General features: G+C 45.4%; 1 protein-coding gene across 5 annotated transcripts in view; it reads right to left on the bottom strand.

The window, feature by feature from the left end:
* The window catches only part of Thrap3 (thyroid hormone receptor associated protein 3), a 40,111-nt gene extending 28,815 nt beyond the window's left edge, over nucleotides 1-11,296 (bottom strand). For 3 of the 5 annotated variants that reach the window (XM_052717978.1, XM_052717981.1, XM_052717982.1), the window contains exon 1: nucleotides 11,168-11,296. The gene's annotated coding sequence lies outside the window, so the exon portion shown is untranslated. Of the gene's footprint in view, nucleotides 1-10,432; nucleotides 10,475-11,167 lie in introns of all 5 variants that reach the window. The other 2 variants (XM_052717979.1, XM_052717980.1) reach the window with 2 other exon arrangements.
* Nucleotides 11,297-13,601: the final 2,305 nt, after the last annotated feature.

Raw genomic sequence — 13,601 nt, 5'->3', positions numbered from 1 at the left:
CAAATACCCATACACAGAAAGAGAGGAGGAGAAAGAAAAAGAGAAAAAAAATTAATGGTCAATCCAAATGGACAGAGTCCCAGAGTCACTTTATAACATGGTCCTGACCAAACAAAAGCTTTGGCAGGAAAAAAGGGGGTGGGCGGGTAGGGGCCTCTGTGAATCATTAGCTGGACTCTATGTGTCTTCACTGTACAGGAAGACCAAGAGAATTAAAGTACCCATAAAGCCAGTTGTGGTAACATGTACTTGTAAATTCTAATACTGGGAGCTTAAGGAAGGAAGATTTGGATGTCAAAGTCAGGGTCTGATACAAGTTAGATTAGAAAAAGCTGGGCTATGTGAGACCTTGTCTCAAAAACAAAACAAAAATCAATTTAAATAAAAAAATTTACCTGCACACAAAGTGTCTGGCACATAGTACATTTTTTCAAGTTTATTTTGCCTGCATGTTTATGCATCAAATGCATGCCTGATGCCCTCAGATGCCATTAGATCTCCTGAAACTGGAGTTACAGATGATTATGAGTTGCTAGTAAGTTGTTTGTTTGTTTGTTTCCCCCTGAGAAAGAGTTTCTCTGTGTAGCTTTGGAGCCTGTCCTGAAACTCACTCTGTAGACCAGGCTAGCCTCGAACTCACACAGAGATCCTCCTGCCTCTGCCTCCCGAGTGCTGGGATTAAAGGTGTACATCACCACAGCCTGGCTTCAGTAAGTTCTTTTTTTTTTTTTGGTTTTTCGAGACAGGGTTTCTCTGTGTAGCTTTGCGCCTTTCCTGGAACTCACTTGGTAGTCCAGGCTGGCCTCGAACTCACAGAAATCCGCCTGGCTCTGCCTCCCGAGTGCTGGGATTAAAGGCGTGCGCCACCACCGCCCGGCTTCAGTAAGTTCTTAACTACAGAGACAACACAATATATCTTAAATTATGTTTAGCTTTTGGATGGCCAGAGGGCATATTTACAAACTTCCTCAGATTTCACAAATTTTATTTTTATTGTGATTTACTTCTGTTTAAATAATAGATGATTGGATATCTTCTCATACAAAGTAACTGCTGTGTTCTTTTATTGGCTAAACTGGCCAGGGCTACACTGAAGCAATGCACTAGGAGAAAAAAACCTGCATTATTAAACAGGTCTTTGATGCCGGGCGGTGGTGGTAGCACACACACCTTTAATCCCAGCACTCGGGAGGCAGAAGCAGGCGGATAGGAGTTTGAGGCCAGCCTGGTCTACAAAGCAAGTTCTTGGACAGTCAGTGCTACACAGAGAAACCTCAGTCTTGATAAACAAATAAACAAACAAACAGTCTTTGATGCTGTTGGGGGTCAGAAAATCAACAACAAGTTGAGGGGCCATTCATCTAAAACTTTTCTGCGCCCAGCAGTGGTGGCTCATGTCTTTAATCCCAGCACTCGGGAGGCAGAGCCAGGAGGATCTCTGTGAGTTCAAGGCCAGCCTGGTCTACAGAGTGAGATCCAGGACAGGCACTAAAACTACACAGAGAAACCCTGTCTCGAAAAACCAAAAACCAAACAAAACAAAAAACAAAAAACTTTTCCCCTACAAAATCCCCAGTGTAAGCAACTTGTTATGTTTTCTCTTGAGAATTTATTCAATACAAAGGGGCTATTAAGCCCATGATGATCTATGCAATTAATGTTTCATCAGTAGGGAAAGAGAATGAACAACAGAGCTGGCAGTTCAGAGATCTTTGACTCACCCCAGAGGCTCCTCTCTTGTCCCTCAGAGAAAGTGATAGCAATTTCAGTATGCATGTTAAATGAGTATGCATTACCACTGGGAATATTTTCTCATTTCTTAGAAAAACTTTGAGCTTTTCTAACTTAACTAATGGCCAATAGTGTCCTTCCAGTCCTCATTATTAACTAAGCAGTCACTTGTTATAGTAACCCTTTTTTAACATTAATTCACCACCCCCCACCATGTGTGTTCATACACTTATGCATGGGTGCTACAGAGGCCAGAACAGGGTGTTGGATCCCCTAGAACTGGAGTTACAGCCGGGCGGTGGTGGCGCACACCTTTAATCCTAGTACTCAGGAGGCAGAGTCAGGCGGATCTCTGTGAGTTCGAGGCCAGCCTGGGCTACCAAGTGAGTTCCAGGAAAGGCGCAAAGCTACACAGAGAAACCGTCTCGAAAAACCAAAAAAAAAAAAAAAAAAAACAAAAAACAAAAAACAAAAAAACCCACAAAACTGGAGTTACAAGTAGTTTGCCCAACATGGGTGCTGGGAACCAAATTTGGGTTGACTGTTGGTCCTCTGGAGAGCAGCAAGTGCTCTTAACCACTGAGCCATTTCTCCAGCTTCACTCATTTTCTTAAAATTATTATTATCAGAGTCAGACTCAGTGGTGCAAACCCAGAGTCCCAGCTATTGGGGAGGCTGAAGTGGAATATTTCAAAGACTGAATAGGTCATGGTCTCTGTAACACATAATCATTCCCCCACTATTGATACATAGCTATTCATTTCTGTGGGGTTTTATAACAAAGCTTATTTAAAACTCTATTAGGAAAGAATGTGGTTTGAATGAGAATGGCCACCATAGGCACAAGTTTGAATATTTGGTCCCCAGTCTGTGGAACTGTTTAGGGAGGATTAGGAATATATGGCCTTGCTGGAGGAGGTGTCAGCTGAGGTGAGCTTTGAGGTTTTAGAAGACTGGGCCATGCCCAGTGTGTTTGTTTGTGTCTCTCTGCTTCCTATTGTGGATCTGGATGTGAGTTCTTGGTTACTGCTCCAGTGCCAAGCCTGCTTGCTTGCTGCCATGTTCCCCACCATGATGAGCATATAATATACCCTTACCCTAGCCCTCTAGAACCTGTGAACCCCAAATTAAACTCTTTTAAGTTGCCTTTGTCATGGTGTTTTGTCACGGCAATAAAGACAGGCAGTTTCACATCTTTTTATACACTCCTGTTTTGTTTTTAGGGCTTCAGCTTCCAGGTGCTGGGATTAGAGGAACACTTAACACATCTTGACTACACATTGGTGTGGTTTAAAGGTCAAGTCCTCTTCCTACAAGTTTACCACAGGGATTTAGAAGAAAAACATTGAAGTGTATTTATTTTTATTTTGGTTCTTTGAGACAGGGTCTAATCTAACTGTGTAGCCTTGATCCTGCCTAATTCACCTCCCAAATGCTGGGATTAACAGATACGTGCTACCATCTCTGGTCTCAAAGTATTTTGTTACGTTAATTTACTACTACGTTATGTATTATGCTTGTAACATCTCAAGCATACTACTATCTGGTTCAATTGTACCATCTCCTATTCAATCTCTGTACTTCATCCTTTGTTCCTTAGGAAGCAAATATTGTTTTTGTTGTGACCCCGGGGATGAGGGATTTGTATATGCTAGACAAGTGTACTACCACTAAGCTACAGGCTTTGACCTCAGAGAAGAACTTGCAGAAGTCAGTTCTCTCCTTTCACCATATGTACTTGGAGATCAAACGCTAGTCACCAGGTTCAGTGGCAAACATCTCTCTTTCTTTCCTGACCCCCACAGTCTGGAAGCCAGGATATTATTACAGTCTTACTATTTTTGGCCTGAAGATGATGCTGGCTTTCAGGCAATGTAACTTTCTGAGTGATTTGAGGAGACACCCTCATCTCAGTGAACCACTTCATCAATTCTCTATTAACCCTACCTTCCCACTAAAATAGAGGGAAGTCAGGTATTAACCATTAACCACACACACACACACACACACACACACACACACACACACACACACACAAAGAAAGAAAGAAAAAGAATTACTAAACGTAAAGTAATACATTTCACAGATGTGTATTAATTTTAAAAATAAAATCCTTCTGGGCAGTCACTTATGGAATCACCACCACACAGCTCTGCTTGGCCTTGCCCACTTTTCTGAACTGCGCTAACTCACTTTTTGTTCAAACCTTAGACAATCTTTCTACACAGACTCTCTCAGACAATCTTTCTACACAGACTCTTTCTTAGAAGCTAACGACGCCTTCTGCCATGGCTGCCTACAAATGACATTTTTTTCCTTTTCCCCTTCACCATCCTCTTCCTTTGGGCAGCTGCCAAGACTTATAGCTTGCCTGCAGAGTTGATTCCCTCATATTAATAAAGACTATGGTGTGTGGTAATACACACTTTTAATCTCAGCAGAAGCAGGTAGATCTGTCAACTGAAGGCCAGTCAGCTAAAGTGAGACTGTCGCAAAAGAAAAAAAAAAAAACCTAATAAAATTGTCCTCAATCATCAAAACAAATATACAAACTTTGCAGGACTGTTTGGAGAAATGGTTCAGAAGTTAAGAGTACTTGCTGCTCTTGCAAGTTCAATTCCCAGCACCCACAAGGTGGCTTACAACCCATCTCTAACTGCAGTTCCAGAGGAATGGTAGGACATGGTGCCTCAAGGGCACAGGAATGCATAGGGTGCACACAAACACATACATGGAGACAAAATACTCATATACATAGAAATAAAGTTTTAGTGGTTGGGGATTTAGCTCAGTGGTAGAGTGCTTGCCTAGTAAGCGCAAGGCCCTGGGTTCAGTCCTCAGCTCCAGAAAATAATAATAATAATAAAGCTTTAAAAATACATATGGTTGAAGATACAGCTCCATGGTAGGTGTTTGCCTAACATATGTAAGGCTCAAACCTAAGTCCTGAAAAAAAGTAAAAAATAGATTCTGGAATTTTTTTCTGGCAGTACTGGAAATTGAACCTAGAGCTCCTGCACGCTAGGTAGGCTCCCTACACCCCAGAACCCCCTCATCTTTTTTTGGAGGCAGTCTTGCTATGCTACCAGGACTTACTTCAGACTTGCTATGGAGCCCAGATAGCCTTGAACATGTGATCCTCCTGCCTCGGCTTAGGAAGCCACTGGAAATAGTAGAGAAGACACCACACGTGGCAAACTCTGGTTAACTCTTACACCTCAGACAACCAGCCCAAACTCTTGTACTTAGCCTTTCCCTTCTGCTTGGCCTTCTGTCCTCTGAAGCAGGCTAAGCTATGCAGTTACAACATTCCAGATGCTACAAAGTAAACCAGGCAGAACAAAATGGAGACTCTGAACTTAAGCCAGATGAAAAAGGCAAGGGCAGTGGACAGATCAATGTCTTTTTAAAGGCACTGCCTTTTAAAACTCCTGGGGTTTCAGTTCCAAAGCAAAGTATTTCCATGTTTTAGGGGTCCCTCCCCCTTCTCCCTTCCTTATCAGGCCAGCCACAATGATGCACACCTTTAATCCTGGCACTCAGGATGCAGAGGCAATTGGATCTCTACAAGCAGGCCAGCCTGGTCTACAGAGTGAGTTCCAGAACAGCCAGGACTATGTAGAGATGCTGTCTCAAAAAGCCATAACCAGGATATATTATGCAAGGAAAAAAATATTTTCAATAAAAGAGGGGGGGGAAATCAGTAAACAAAATTTTGAAGGGAAAAAAAAAAAAAGCCTAAATAAAACCCAAAGAGCCAGTTGGCAGTGGCACATGCATTTAATCTTAGCACTCGTTAAGTAGAGCCAGGCGGATCTCTGAGTTTGAGGCCAGCCTGGTCTACAGAGCGTGATCCAGGACAGGCACCAAAACTACACAGAGAAACCCTGTCTCGAAAAACCAAAAGAAAAAAGAAATAAGGCTCTGGTGAGTGCTAAGGTCCGTGGCAATCGGGAAAAGAAATGTCTCAATCACAAGAGATAGCTGCTGTAAAACAGTTCCGCAGCTTGCCAGAACTAATTTTTCAAGAGCAGTCAGAAGATTTACATATATATATTTTTTTATTTTATTTTTTATTTTTTTTTAAGTGTTACATTTATTTATTTGTTATGTACACAGCATGTATGACTACAGGTCAGAAGAGGGCACCAGATCTCGTTACAGATTGTTGTGAGCCACCATGTGGTTGCTGGGAATTGAACTCAGGACCTCTGGAAGAGCAGTCAGTGCTCTTAACCTCTGAGCCATCTCTCCAGCCCTATATATATTTTTAAATAATGTATTTATTTTTATTTCATTTGCATTGGTTTTAGCTTGCATGCACATTTGTGTGAGGGTGTCAGATCTTGGAATTACAGACAGCTGTGAGCTACCATGTGGGTGCTGGGAATTGAACCTGGGTCCTCGGGAAGAGCGTCAGTACTCTTAACTGCTTAGCCATCTCTCCAGCCCCATATATCCATTTTTAAATGCTGACAACTAATTCAAATTTTAACTCTGTGTGAACCAAACAAAATTAATCTGCAGACCAGATTTAGTCTTACATTTTCAACCTCCACCATAACAAGACAGATATGAATATCCCAGTGGTAGTTAAGGCAGATATACCCTACACTACCAAACTTTTAATTAAAAAAAAAAAAAGTGTTTTTTAAGTTTTTCAAGACAGGGTTTCTCTGTCTAACAGCCCTGGCTATCCTAGAACCGGCTCTGTAGACCAGGCTGGTCTCAAACTCGCAGAGATCCACCTGCCTCTCCCACCTGAGTGCTGGGATTAAAGTCGAGCATCACCACCACCAGCTCATTATGACTTTTCATACATACATACAATAAACTCTGATCATTCCAATCTGCTCTATGATCCTTTCTAGTCTCCCTCCCCTCTTCCCTAGAGCAATGGTTCTTAAACTATTTTTTGTGGTACCAAGGACTGAACCCAGCTTGCATGTAACAGGTTAGTATTCTGCCACTGAGCTCTATCCCTATTCTATTCCCGCCCCCTTTTTTTTCAGAAAGTGTCTGTCTGTCTGACATGGAAGTCTCTCTATGTCGACCACACTGGCATCAAACTCATAGATATAGGCCTGCTTCAGTCTCTTGAGAGTTGGGAGTAAAAGCACGAGCTGCCATAGCCAACTCTCCCTTTGAGACGGAGGTACCCAGGCACACCGTGGGTTCGCGATCCTGCTGCCTTAGCCTCTTACGCAGCTAAACTTTTTTGACATTTATATGGACGTAACAGAGACTTTTTAAAAATGTGCACACTGCACAATTACAGAGATCCTGAGCCTCTTGAACTCTGTGAATCATACAGTAATACTGTCCTGACTAGACAGCAGGAAGCTAATCCCCAACTCTAAGCTTCTTTGTAAACCTCTATCCATCATTTTACATCTCCAGGACCATCTCTAGCCTACACTAGCCTGTTCATTACATCCCCTATAGTGTTTCCAAGCTCTGCAAAAGTCATCCAACATATGTACCTCTTCCCCCAACCAAAGTCACAAGTCTTTCCTGTCTTTATTTGTACTAGTGAAAAATCCCTTCACCAACCTACCAGACCTCTAACTCACCTTAAACAGTCATGCCTGTCAGCCACACTTGGCTTTCTTAGAAAGGAGAAAGAAAGAAAGAGAGAGAGAGAGAGAGAGAGAGAGAGAGAGAGAGAAAGAAAGAAAGAAAGAAAGAAAGAAAGAGGGAGGGAGGGAGGAATCCATTCCTGTTGCACACCTGCTATTCCTTCCACCTGAGTACTCTCTCTACAATACCCCACAAAACTGGTTCCTTACTTCCCTCAAAAAACCTCTGGCCAGGCATGGTCCACACATGGTCCCAGCACTCAGGAAGAAGAGGCAGAGACAGGTGGATCTCTGCATTCAAGGCAGCCTGTTCTATACATCAAATTCCAGGCCAAAGACACACAGTGAGATTCTGTTTCAAAAACAATACCACACACACAAAAACCCACTCTGATCACAGTTAGTAGGTCTTTCTTAATGTCTACAGGAAAGATACTCTGCTTAATACCTCCATGTCCTTTTTTTCAATTTGTAATTTACCCGCTCACATTGTCTTCTACTGTCCTCAAAACAGTTGCCTGAGTTGGGCATGTCTTTAATCCCAGCACTCGGAAGGCAGAGCCAGGCGGATCTCTGTGAGTTCCAGGCCAGCCTGGTCTACAGAGCAAGATCCAGGACGGGCACCAAAACAACAAAGAGAAACCCTGTCTCGAAAACAAAACCCATGTGCGCCCCCCACCCACGGGGGGTGGGGGGGACGACAGCTGCCTGGCAGGCCTTGAACTGCTATCTTGGCTTCCTGCGCTGTATTTGCAGGGCCTAAACACAGAGGCTGGAAATGAGCCGGCTTCCAGGCACTCACTGTTGAATCATTCTCCCACTCATAGTAAAGTACTTCACTGACTCTAGATATTTATGAGGCAAATCACCAAAATCTAGTATTTGACCTAATAGCATTAATTACATTTCCTTCAATTCATGATGTCATAATTCTCAAAAGAAACAGAGTAAACATTCTAAAAATCTACCCATTCTAAATTACATAAAAGACAGGTGTGATGGCTGATGTCCTTGAAACATCATCAGAACAGCCTAGACTACAGAGACCCTGTCTCAAAGCAAAGGGGGGAAAAAACATAAACTTTAGCCTGCGCTCCCCTAGGCAGTCTAATCCCTCCTTTGTGCTAATCTTGGACACACGCCAAGATTTTCTCCCGAAAATTAACCAATACAAAGTAGATCACTTTTCATAATCCATACTTACTTTTATTTATTTAATTTTTTTTGGAGAGAGAGTCTTTACACAGGCTCAGCTGCCCTGGAACTCACTAAGTAGACTAGGCTAGCACTGAACTCAGAGATCCACCTGTCTCTGCCTCTCAAGTGATGGATTAGAGGTGCGCCACCAAGCCCAGCTCTCCATAGCTTTCCCTTCTTCAGCACTGAGGACAACACGGGGACTGAGTACTTAAGAAATCTCTCTTACCACTGAACTTACCCCAGGACTGCGATCCACAACTTCACTGACTAACCCAAAGTGTCCATACTTAAGTGTGACTGTTCACCTTGGCAGTCATTAACACTCAGGAGACAGAGGCAGGAGGAAAGACCCTACCTGGACTAATTCCAGACCTAGTCTCTAAGCCAATCTATCCATCTATTTCTAAAACTGGAGATCTTTCATAGGTGCTAAAAGAATTGAAAAACCAAGAAATGGTATTTTCTTTTTTTTTTTCTTTCTCAAGACAGGGTTTCTCTGTGTAGTTTTTGTGCCCTTCCTGGAACTCACAGAGATCCACCTGGCTCTGACTCCCGAGTGCTGGGATTAAAGGCGTGCACCACGCATTGAAATGGTATTTTTCAGTAAGTATCTTTCTCTCTTTTCTGAGACAGGTTTTCACTATGTAGTTCTAGCTGGCCTGAAACTTAAGAGATCTGCCTGCCACTTGTCTTGGAGTGCTACAATTAAAGGTAAGAACCACCACACTCAGTCATGTAGCAACCCTCAAACAATTCTTTTTACAGATGTAATCAAGCCAGGGTGATTTGGGAGGCAGAGGAAGGCTAGCATATTCTCCAGTCCCAGGCCAGCCAGAGATACACAAAGAGACCCTGTCTTAAAAAAGCAACCAAGCTGGGTATGGTGGCAAAAGTCTGTAAAATTGGCACTGAAGTAGAGGGAGGAGGGTCAAGAGTTCAAGGCCAGTCTCAACTATTTACAGAGTTTAGAGGTCAGTCTGGACCTTGTCAGGCAAAAACAAAATTTGAAAAAAAAAAAAAAAAAAAAATGGGATCATAACTAAATGGTTCCTTTTTGTTTTGTTTTTCAAGACAGGGTTTCTCTGTGTAATATTCCTGGCTGTCCTGGAACTAACTCAGTAGACCAGGTTGGCCTCGAACTCACTGAGATCAGCCTGGCTCTGCCTCCCGAGTGCTGGGATTAAAGGCGTGCGCCACCACTGCACCGCCCCTCCCTTTGCCCCGCTTTTATGTCACTTAAGTACTAAGTTCGTCACTTAAGTTCAGGACACAGGTCTGCAAACAAAGAAGTAAGCCTTGTTTTTCCACAAGTTTCAAGGCACCAGCCATCTTTAACAAAGTTATACAGAATATACACATCAAGCTGTCGACCGGGACCGAGTACAACAGACAGGAGTTCCACAAACAAAACTAGGAAAGGTCTGAAAAATGGCAGGATGCCTTTCCACTCAGGAAAACTGTACACGGGTAACGAAGACGAAGCGCTCTTCAGTTAATCTCACTGAATGTTACAAAAACCCACTAACGTTGCCAGTGCTGTGCACTGCCATTTTAGAGAAAGAAAAAGCAACTGAAGTACCTGGAAGTGAAACTGAAATTTAAAATCAAAAGCTGGTAAAGCCGAGCCGGGCGGTGGTGGCGCACGCCTTTAATCCCAGCACTCGGGAGGCAGAGCCAGGCGGATCTCTGTGAGTTCGAGGCCAGCCTGGTCTCCAAAGCGAGTTCCAGGAAAGGCGCAAAGCTACACAGAGAAACCCTGTCTTGAAAAACCAAAAAAAAACAAAAAACAAAAAAAAAAAAGCTGGTAAAGCCGACTTTATTGGCTCTCTCCTATTACGGCCTTGCCATATTCCCAGCAGTTTTTCCTTCAAGGGATTTAACACCACCACCACCCCCCACCACCCCCTTAACACTGTACTCACACTGATGGCTTCCAACTTCTGGGCCACCAGTGTTGCCGCCAACTACCGCCGCCACGTTCCACCCGTTAAGATCCAGAAGGGCAAAGAAAACAGAGAAAAGCTGCTTAAGTGTGGAACACAACTGCTTCTCATAAGCAGGACACAAGCCAATTACCACTGGAATGCAAGTCAGCCTCACTCGCAACCCACGGAAAAAAGTGGGAACAATATTTTTCCGACAGGAAATAAATTTGGATTACGCCTCTGGGCCAGAGAAGGCAGGAGGGGAGGGGAAAACAAACAAGAGACGGAAACATTAATATTTAGTGTATTCTAGGGCCACATGCGCCCTAGAAGACAGAATCGGGCCAACCGAGACTAGGTGGGGGAAGGGCGTTTAAGAGTTCCCAGAAAAACAATTCAAATAATGGGGTTCGTCCGACCAGGGGAGGGGGAAGGTGGGTTGGTGGAAGGCGACCCTCCCGCAGAGTGCAAAGAAGTTTGCGAGCTGCTCCAGAGAGAAGACGGCCGGGGCCTGGCGAACTAGGCCGGAGCGGAGGAAGCTATGAAGGGCGGGGAAGGGGAGGAGTCGAGCCAGCAGGCCCGCTCGGAGCAGGCCCTAGCAGAGCGCGGGGGAGCCGCCGCACGCTAGGCCTTACCCTCGCCGGGGACCAGCCGCCGCGGAGAAAAGAGAAAAACCCAAAAACACAGACACCAGTCGAGATGTCCTAACTCCCATCAGCTACGTCCACTCACCTGGACCCGCCGAAGCGACTACACCAGCAGTCTCGCAACGGCACAACCGGCCCGAACCTCACCCCCGCCCGACAGCGCGCCCCGCGTCCCCGCTCTCCGACGACGGCGGCTACCGCCTCGGTCCTCTACCTTCTGGGAAATGTAGTCCTAGATTCACCTCTCCTGACTCACCGGACGGCCTCTCGAACTCTATTTCCCACAAAGCAAAGCGAACGTTGGGCCCGCCGCTTTGCGTCACGCGCCCGCCGACCGACGGTCACGTGGGCGGCTGCGTTGCGTCCCCTCCCCCCCCCCCAGCCTGGGTGGCCTGAGGAAGAGGGAGGGGGGGGGACGGAAGGGGCGGGGGCGTAGCTGACGCCGCCGCCCCCACCATTTTGGAGCGGCTTCTCGGGAGGCTGAAGGAGGCCCTGAGCCCCACCCACTCGCCCGCCTTCCTGCGTCCTCGGAACTTCTCCAGGCTGGCGGCCACCCCGCGACTTGGTTTTCATTCTCCGCCATGCCCTCTTCCCGCTTTGTGACCTTGAGCAAATCGTTTATATATAAAGTGAGGTTCGTAATTTGCAACGCACAGAGTTGTTGGGAGGCACTTAATGAGCACCAGGAATCCCGTAAGCACAACGGAAAAAAAAGAGTTCTTGTTTTGATAGTGTGACCTCGGGGGACCCAGAAGCCCGGATGCACAGCGCTCTCTCCAGCAGGCGCCGCCCATCCCGCTTCATGACAGTGTGAGCCCAGAGAGGTTCTTTTTGTTTTAAAGGCAGGGTTTCTCCGTGTAGCCCCGGGTGTCCTGGAACTAGCCCTGTAATCCAGGCTGGCCTCGAACTCAAAAGAGATCTGCCTGCTTCTGCTTCGAATGCTGGGATTAAAGGCATGTGCAACGACCGCCTGGTTTGGCCGAGGGGAGATCATGGGCCCAGGAAGTGTGTTAGTACCTGTTGAACCACAAGTGTCTTGGAAAGTGAAACCCTGGAATGTGTTTCAAACAGACCTCTCAGATTATTTTGTTTTGTTTTGTTTTTCGAAACAGGGTTTCTTTGTGTAGCCTTGGCTGTCCTGGAACTTGTGCTGTAGACCAGGCTGGCCTTGATCTCCGAGATCCACCTGCCTCTGCCTCCTGAGTGCTGGGATTAAAGGCATGTGCCACCCCGTTTTAACTTTTATTTTTAGAATCTTCTTCTGTATCCCAATCTATCCTGAAAATCACTAAACCTGAGGCAGCCTTTCCTATCTCAGCTTCCTGATTTCTGAGATCTCAGATGTGAGCCACCAAGCTCTGTTTCTCATAATCATGCCTACCAATTTGATCTGGGTTTTACAGCAGACTGTTTCCTCTGCAGTTGCTGCCCTAGTGAACACTGTACATGTAAGAGTTCAAATGTCACCTTTTCTGTAGTGCATTTACTAGCTACTCCAATCTCTGCATACTGTTTATTTTTATAAAAGGTGGTGGATGAGCGGGTATATACTTGATGGTCCTTGGACTCCAGCTCTATGGTGATCCTGTAACAGTTAGCTGAGTAGTTAATTAGAAGAGGGAACCAGGAAGAGAAAAGCTTGTGGGGTGAGACCTCATTTTTCTGGAATTGGGACAAGGCAGTGGATCCTGATGTCCTTTGGAACTTGAGAGAGAGCAGGGTCCTGTCTGTGTCACTGTGCATGAGTAGGAGAAGCACTGCTGACCTGTCTGGAGTGAGGCACATGGAGGGAGCAAGGGAAATGAAAGCTCCTACCTTAGCTGGAAAATCTCTTCCCATTAGGTACCCCTGAATAAGTGGTGGGGTCTGGTAAGATGAGTAAGGCTGTCCCCTTACCCCGACAACAGGAAAACCAGAAGGAGAGGTGGGATCCCAAAACTCCCTCAGGACTGAGTAAGTGGCTCAGTGTCCAACAGGAAGGAAACGGATCAACCCATGCTGCATCCTGGATTCCCTGTGAGCCCATGGCCAAGCCTAGGAGGTCTGCCAGAGGTCTTTTTCTGATGTCCCCATGCCACGAGGTGCACCAGGGCAGTCAGCTGACCAGTTATCTCTCTAGGCACCAAATGTTGGTTTAAGCGGCACTCTTACCCTGTGAGGAAAAGTCATGGAACACAACAAAACCCACTAACAAGAGTTTTATTAAGAAAAGGAGAAAAGGAACAGGGTGTGATCAGACCTGCTGGAAAGACACATGAAAAGGAGGAGAGAACATGGGATCTGCCTTTTAAAGACTACACCGTGCTTGCGCACATGGGCTCACATGGCTACTCAACATGTGCGCATAGATCATGTGGTCATACTGCATGCAATTTACATGACCATGCAGCACATGGGTTATGTAGGATGTGTGACCCGGAAATGACTAAGTGTCCCACCGGGGCATGCACGATCATGGGGGCGTGGTGGAATTCCTATCACCTATAATTACTAAAGCATGTTTTTGTCCCCCACCAGAC

This window comes from Peromyscus californicus, unplaced genomic scaffold (assembly GCF_007827085.1).
Source record: "Peromyscus californicus insignis strain IS unplaced genomic scaffold, ASM782708v3 Scaffold_5__1_contigs__length_169319896, whole genome shotgun sequence".
NCBI classification, from domain to species: Eukaryota; Metazoa; Chordata; class Mammalia; order Rodentia; family Cricetidae; genus Peromyscus; species Peromyscus californicus.
The sequence above is the reverse complement of the archived record's forward strand: the minus strand, read 5'-3'. Positions and strand labels throughout refer to the sequence as shown.